General features: G+C 47.0%; 1 long non-coding RNA gene across 1 annotated transcript; it reads right to left on the bottom strand.

Moving 5' to 3' along the window:
• Nucleotides 1-3418: 3418 nt before the first annotated feature.
• LOC142765060 (uncharacterized) lies at nucleotides 3419-6230 on the bottom strand. The gene is made up of 3 exons (XR_012884044.1): nucleotides 6102-6230; nucleotides 3993-4209; nucleotides 3419-3551 (listed from the first exon to the last, which is right to left on the bottom strand). It is a non-coding gene; the product is annotated as an uncharacterized LOC142765060 (long non-coding RNA).
• Nucleotides 6231-6508: the final 278 nt, after the last annotated feature.

Below are 6508 nucleotides of genomic sequence, written 5' to 3'. Positions count from 1 at the left end.
AACTTAGTCTTCTAGCATGACGTCAGGCCCATAAGACTCCGCCACTATCTTTGGTGGCCGTCTAGGCGACCAGAAATTCGCCTCCCCAAAGCTGCGCTGTGTTTTTTTTCTCGAGATAATACATGGTTCGTGCTTGTTAATGTGACACTTGACTCGCCCAGCCGCCCGCTTTCTCTCTCTCTAAATCTCTCCCCCCTCCCTCCCTCCCTCCCTCCCTCCCTCCCTCCCTCCCCCTCTCTCTCTCACACACACCTACACTCGAACGCATGCACGCACGTGCGTTCTGCATGATTGGCGTTTTCGCCCGTGTATGTATACTTTTGTTTTCTTATCGAAATGGCTGATAGCGCCGAGTGCGACAATGGCGCTGTCGGGGAGACTTCAGAACCCTTCTTTCTCTTTGGCAGTTTTCTTTACCTGAAACGACTTCAGCACAAGCTCTAGAACAGCCAAACGGAAAAAAACATTGAACATGATCTATATATATCGCAACTATACATGAAAAAGACCGCGCGTCATCACCCGCCATCACCATATTATATCACGACAATAAATCACTACGTGTCATCGTGTGACTTCATGACATGACGTCATCACTACGTCGCGTGCATTGTGTTAGGTACCATTAGTATTCACGCCGGACTTATTTCACTTGTGAGACGCGTTAGGCTTTTGTTAGGCAGTGATTTCTGAAGGATGCCATATGGATCGACAGCCCGCGGCAAATATATACGTTAGTGGAATGAATATGTGTCTTTCTGACCTTTCGGGTTTTTCCTTTCGATCCTCTGGCCAAGGAAAGGTTGCTGTGTAGACTATTTTACCCAAGATATATGTGCGGTGTCATTTTGCGCTGTTAAGTCGATGTTTTCTTGTTGTATACACTGCTACGCGAATTCATGAGCCCATGAAAAATTGTATGCACCAACCCAACTGTTTCCATGTGTATATGACGACCGTGACACTGTTCCTTTAGTTGTTGCAAAACGCAATGGTTAGCAGCCCAACGTGGTGCCATTGAAATCCCTCCGTAAAATAGTCTGTAGAAAGATGTTCTTGGAACACGATGCAGTAATATCATTGTATGACAGGCAATGTTTTACTGTGGACGATAGCCAACCGCGATCATATCAGTTCTGATTTATATTGTGCACATGCGCGCGCAAGGTGCCCCTTTAGGGGAAGGGGGCAAAGGTTGGCCGCAGCACGCCTCTTCCTCCTTATTATGTCAATGTACGAGGCTGACTTTGCCGCCCCCCCCCCGCCATCTATTAGAAAACGAGGGGGGATCACTATGAAAACTCAGTTAAATTACTAAAGATGACTATAGCAATTCAGTTGCTGCTATGTGGTGCCTCTAGTCAGTCCGTCCTTATACGTTAAAAGCGTGGTTACATAAGAAGAAAGTACCGTTTGCCTATCACATTGTGCACACTTGTTTCCCATGTACCTTTTCCTTGATATAGACGTACATTTTCTTTTTTAACAGCCGTGCTTTGATATAACCTCGAGTGACGGCTGGATCACTCCAGTATTGCTTTTACTCGCTCCATGATTGGTTCGGCAGACCGCCCTCTCACGAGTTACAGCGGTGACGAATTAGCCGCGGGAGCGATCCATATACGATCCCCACGCCCTCCGAAAACCCGGCTGGCCGAGCCCTGTTCCCGCGGAACTCTCAACAGGTGAGAGACCGCGCGGTTTCGTCTGGTGGGGAGGGAGCGACATCTGGCGTCGGTGGGGGGACGTGAATCAGGCTGGCGACTGACGTCAGCTGGAGCGGCGGTCTCCGCAACTGCCACCCGCCAACAAGGGGGTCGGTGCGCGTGGCACTCTACGTAGCGCCCGCGGTGAGTCAATGGTTCCCGCTCGTGGCTTTGGTTATATTCTTGTTTCTTTTGTTGAAAGCCTCCGGACCCGTATATGGATTTGTTAGGAGTGCGGGTCGACCGTCCTGTTCGTTCATCTACTGCACGTGCACCCCATTTCACGGGAGAACATACGGGATACGTCACGAAGCTATCGCGTGATTGAGACTGTAAAAACTTGTGATTTGAGGTCAATGTTGAATTCATCGTCTTGAGCAGATCTCCTTGCTGTGTTTAGCCTGCTTGTCTGGACCACGGAAGTGGCGCGTTAGTAAGGCGAAAGCCTTAGGTGTCTTGTGCAAGTGTGAAAATTGACTGCCGGCGTCAACACGGCTGTTGCGAAAAATAAAATCGTGGGATTACGTCACCATATGATGACACGGTGGGATTAGTGACGTCATTATAAGGCCACAGCCATGATGGCGTCATCATGGCTCACTATGATGTCGTGTGACGTCACGATTACGCTGTTAGGGAAAGCAAACCTTGAAGAATTTTTACTACAAAGAATAGCTTCCAAACTTAAACGGGTAGGGAAAAGGTCGCTTTACAACACGACAATGCGGCACCATCGGCAGCCAAACGCCACAATTGTCCGTCCGTGTGTCCGTCCGTTCCTGTAGTAAACACTTCAAGTACCGCATCTCGTTTCTTATCATATATTCCTCATATACAAGTACCGCCATCCAGCGGACAATCCAAGGACTAAACGAGAGTATGTACCACATTTCTGCTGTTAGCTCTTTGCTAACACCGACAGCATGGTAACGACGCCGTGCTACGTTTTTCGTAACATGTGGACTTGCGGATATGTGCCAGAGGGCGGGTATGTGCCCCTTGTATGCGGGTATGTGCCTCAGGTTCCGCACTACGACAACGGGAGACGCCCAAGCCTCCCCATAAGGCGCTTTGCCTCTAAAAACCGCTAGGCCTACTTGGAAGCTGGATATAGTCTTTGTTAAACACTCTTCGGGTGACTGCTACAAGCACACTTGCAGGGTACCCGGTGACGCCGTAAACCATCATAGTTTGTAGCGTAACGAGTCATTGTTCTTGTCAACCTCCGACCGTGGTACACACTCATCGGAGGCGATTGGCCCAATAGAAAAGCATTTACCATACCGTCATTCGTCGTTCTTCTGAGAAATATTGTACCCGTAACACACTACCAAGAAACTTTGTACAATTTCTCGTGCTGTGGCTGAGGAAAAAGAAGAATTATGTTTGAGGTTTTTGAGGCAATGTTTGAGGCAATGAGTTGGAGCATTCGACGACCTATACTAGCTACGCAGTTCGCGTTGTGTGGCGCCCGGTTGTTCGTTTGCTGTTATAAAACGCTTTGTTATTCGTATTAACGCGATTCCTTTCCCGACGAAGCAATAGTTTTGTTAGTATCACGAAATCTGCCCTAGGCAGGTTTGTTGGGAATTGTTTGTGGAAGTGACATGGAAACACGAACACCAGAGAAACGAGCCAGACAATGCAAGTGCAGTCTATCAAAGGAGATGTTAGTCGCATCAGCTAAAATGAGGGAGAGAGATAGACAGAGAAAGAAAGAAAAAAACATTTATTGAGTGAAGATTTTGAGTGAAGGTGGGAGGGTCCCTTATTCCAGGAACCCTCTGGCCTGGCCGAGCCAGCCGGGTTCGATGGCAGCACTTATCGCTGGTCGACCAGCGTCAGCTAAAATGAAAAAAAAAAAGGAGTGAGGCTGACTTTGCACCTTTTGTGCGTGTGCTCAATAGGGTTAGTGCCGTCTAACAGTCATGGACGCTTTCGTGCGGATTCCGATCATAATTTGACATCAAGAGAAGTGCGTGTTCATCAAAGTTTTCTTAAGAATGACTTCGAGCGATTTTTCTCGTTATCGCTGTACACAGATGGTCGACGCATTGCGTGCCCGTTACAGCTGGGACAACAAGGTGACTCATGTTGTTGGGAATATGGTTATAGAAAGTCAAACACTTTGCAAAGGGCGGCGAGACCTGTAAGAATGCCACTCGCAGCAAAAGCAAGAGTGCACAACCATCCTTTTTTTTTTAACTCGAACGCTCGAGCATCGACCGCACAGTCTGTGAGCGCTGTATTGCGGAGCGGAGCGGCGAAATGAACGAGAATACGTACCATGCCCTTAATCAACAGTCACGTGCAGTGGCTCCGGGAACAGGACACGGTCATGTTCCGTACTACGCTGAAGAATTCACATTCAGAAACGTGAAAATTCCCTATTTGGGGCATTTTTTTTCTGCAAACGTTCACGAAATTCCCAGCCAATCCCAGGAATTGGGGACGTCTGGACGTGGCACCATCTCCCGGCAGCAGGAACAATGGGCCGCCATAACTAAATTGGAAATAGATGAGAAAAATTATATCTCTTGAAATAAGGTAGTTATCAAACACGACTCCGGGTTGTGTGTAGCCGATACCCACTGGTACATTTTGGCAAAATTGCAGTATCACGCTTCAAAACTTGTGGCTTGCCAGGTCAATTGAATACAGCCCATAGAAACACACGGGATTTCATTGTTAAATATAAACGCCGTGGGAAGCCAGGCGGTTTTCAGTGTGGTACTTTAACTTTGCGAGACTGTTCAAATATGTCTCTAACATACAAAAACCGGGAGTCGTTTTTTGATAACTAGCTTCCTTTGCCAGATATGATTTTTTTCCGCCTATGTCCCATTCAGTTATGGAAGCCGCTGATGTGGCCAACGAAAGATGGCGCCACGTGCACATGCCCCAAGAACCTGCTCATGATATTTCCCTGCACAACAGTACTAATTACCACCCCCCGTCTACGCACACACTACTATAATTACACGTGTCTCACGTACTGGCGACTTTCGAAGTCTTGACTATAGCCCCTCCACTCCGCACAACAAAAGCATGCCTTTATTGAAATTCATATACTGTTTGTAGACTGCACGTTGTGGGTTTCAAGTCTAACACCAATAGTGAACTACTAATCGCGACGTGTATATATCAGAAACAAACCTCAGGCCTTGCTTGCGTGGTGCATGAGCTGCAGAATCGATTAAAGCAGATGAAGGTGCACTGTGACCGCTAATTTTCGGTCGTCATAGAAGAATTTAACAATTCCCGAAATTCTGTGCACTATCTCGAGGATTCCCTTTTTGCCTTTCGCTCAAAATTAGAGGCAAAGATTCTCCGAAAAATGGAAAATTCCCTGGACGGGACATCACTGACCGGACACCGGGACAACAGGAGCTTACAGAGTCGGCGACCTATGGTTTAAAAATATGGGCGGCTGTACATGCGACTTGATGGTGGCATTAAGTACCACAACACGTACCTGATGCTTTAGTCCCAGAGTGAGATGAAACAAGGCGATGGCTGATTTCACCATTTGTTTACTGCTGTCAGCGCAGTGGGCGTGTAGCAAGAGCTAGTCCGGATCGAAGCGGGCAGTCACTATATACTGCACGGGTGCTGCCATGTTGATTTGTGAGCACGGTTATCGGCGGTAACCGACACAAATAATTAAATCAGTAATAAATGCCCCGCCTTGGTGGTCCCGTGGAAGGTACTCGGCTGCTGACCCGCAGGTCGCGGGATCGAATCCCGGCTGCGGCGGCTGCATTTCCGATGGAGGCGGAAATGTTGTAGGCCCGTGTGCTCGTATTTGGGTGCACGTTAAAAAACCCCAGGTGGTCGAAATTTCCGGAGTCGTCCACTACGGCGTCTCTCATAACCATATGGTGGTTTTGGGACTATAGTTTCGCTGCGTAAGCGTAGGGCTTTCGTATACACCCCGTAGCTTTGGTAGTGCTGAACCAAAGTGGTGAAACAGAGTGTAACGTCCATGTTCTGATTTGACTGATTGATTGATTGATATATGGGGTTCAACGTCCCATAACCACTAGATGATTATGAGAGGCCGTATAGTGGAAGGCACCGAAAATTTTGAACAACTTTCATGTTCTAAAGAAATATCAGTATAAGGTTCATTCAAGCATTTCATATTTGCTTATGTTCTTTCTTTTTTGTTTTATTCCGTATTTTCTGCAATGTTTTTATATCATTTTTCATCCCTATATACGGAGTATCCCGTGCACCTATTTTTTTTTAATAAATGGTGTCTCTCTCTCTCTCTCTCTCTCTTTAAAATAGTATACCGCTATCGCAGTGAGGCAAATGGAACAACGCACAAGCGAAATATTTGGTGTTTATACTGTTACGTCTAAGAAAGTGGTTTATTAAGCTGTGACGTACCGGTAGGCTCGAAGGTGTCGACCCAACGCGCGCAGGAGTCCTTTCTCGCTAGCCGAACGTCCTCTTCTACTGTTCCACTCGTAACTCTTCTATTCTGCTCGTAACAATATTATATACACAATCGCATACATGAGAGCGTGAGTCAACCTTCCAAAAACGTCAGTGCGGGTCAGCTATTTGAGGCATGTGTTAGTCACGCTTGCTTGTTAGAGTGCTGCTGTTTAATTGTTGACTCGTTATGACAATCTCTCTCTCTCTCTCTCTCTCTCTCTCTCTCTCTCTCTCTCGCTGTTAGTGTTTGTCTATTTGCTGAAATGTACGAACTGCCGCCGATAACACGAATGTATCGTCCATATGTATGCTCGCGTTAAGGCAAACATGTATGTGTCACTATGTGGCGTTAAAAA

The sequence above is a fragment of the Rhipicephalus microplus genome, chromosome 6 (genome assembly GCF_043290135.1).
Source record: "Rhipicephalus microplus isolate Deutch F79 chromosome 6, USDA_Rmic, whole genome shotgun sequence".
In the NCBI taxonomy this organism is placed as follows: Eukaryota; Metazoa; Arthropoda; class Arachnida; order Ixodida; family Ixodidae; genus Rhipicephalus; species Rhipicephalus microplus.
This window is presented reverse-complemented; position numbering and strand designations above follow the sequence as displayed.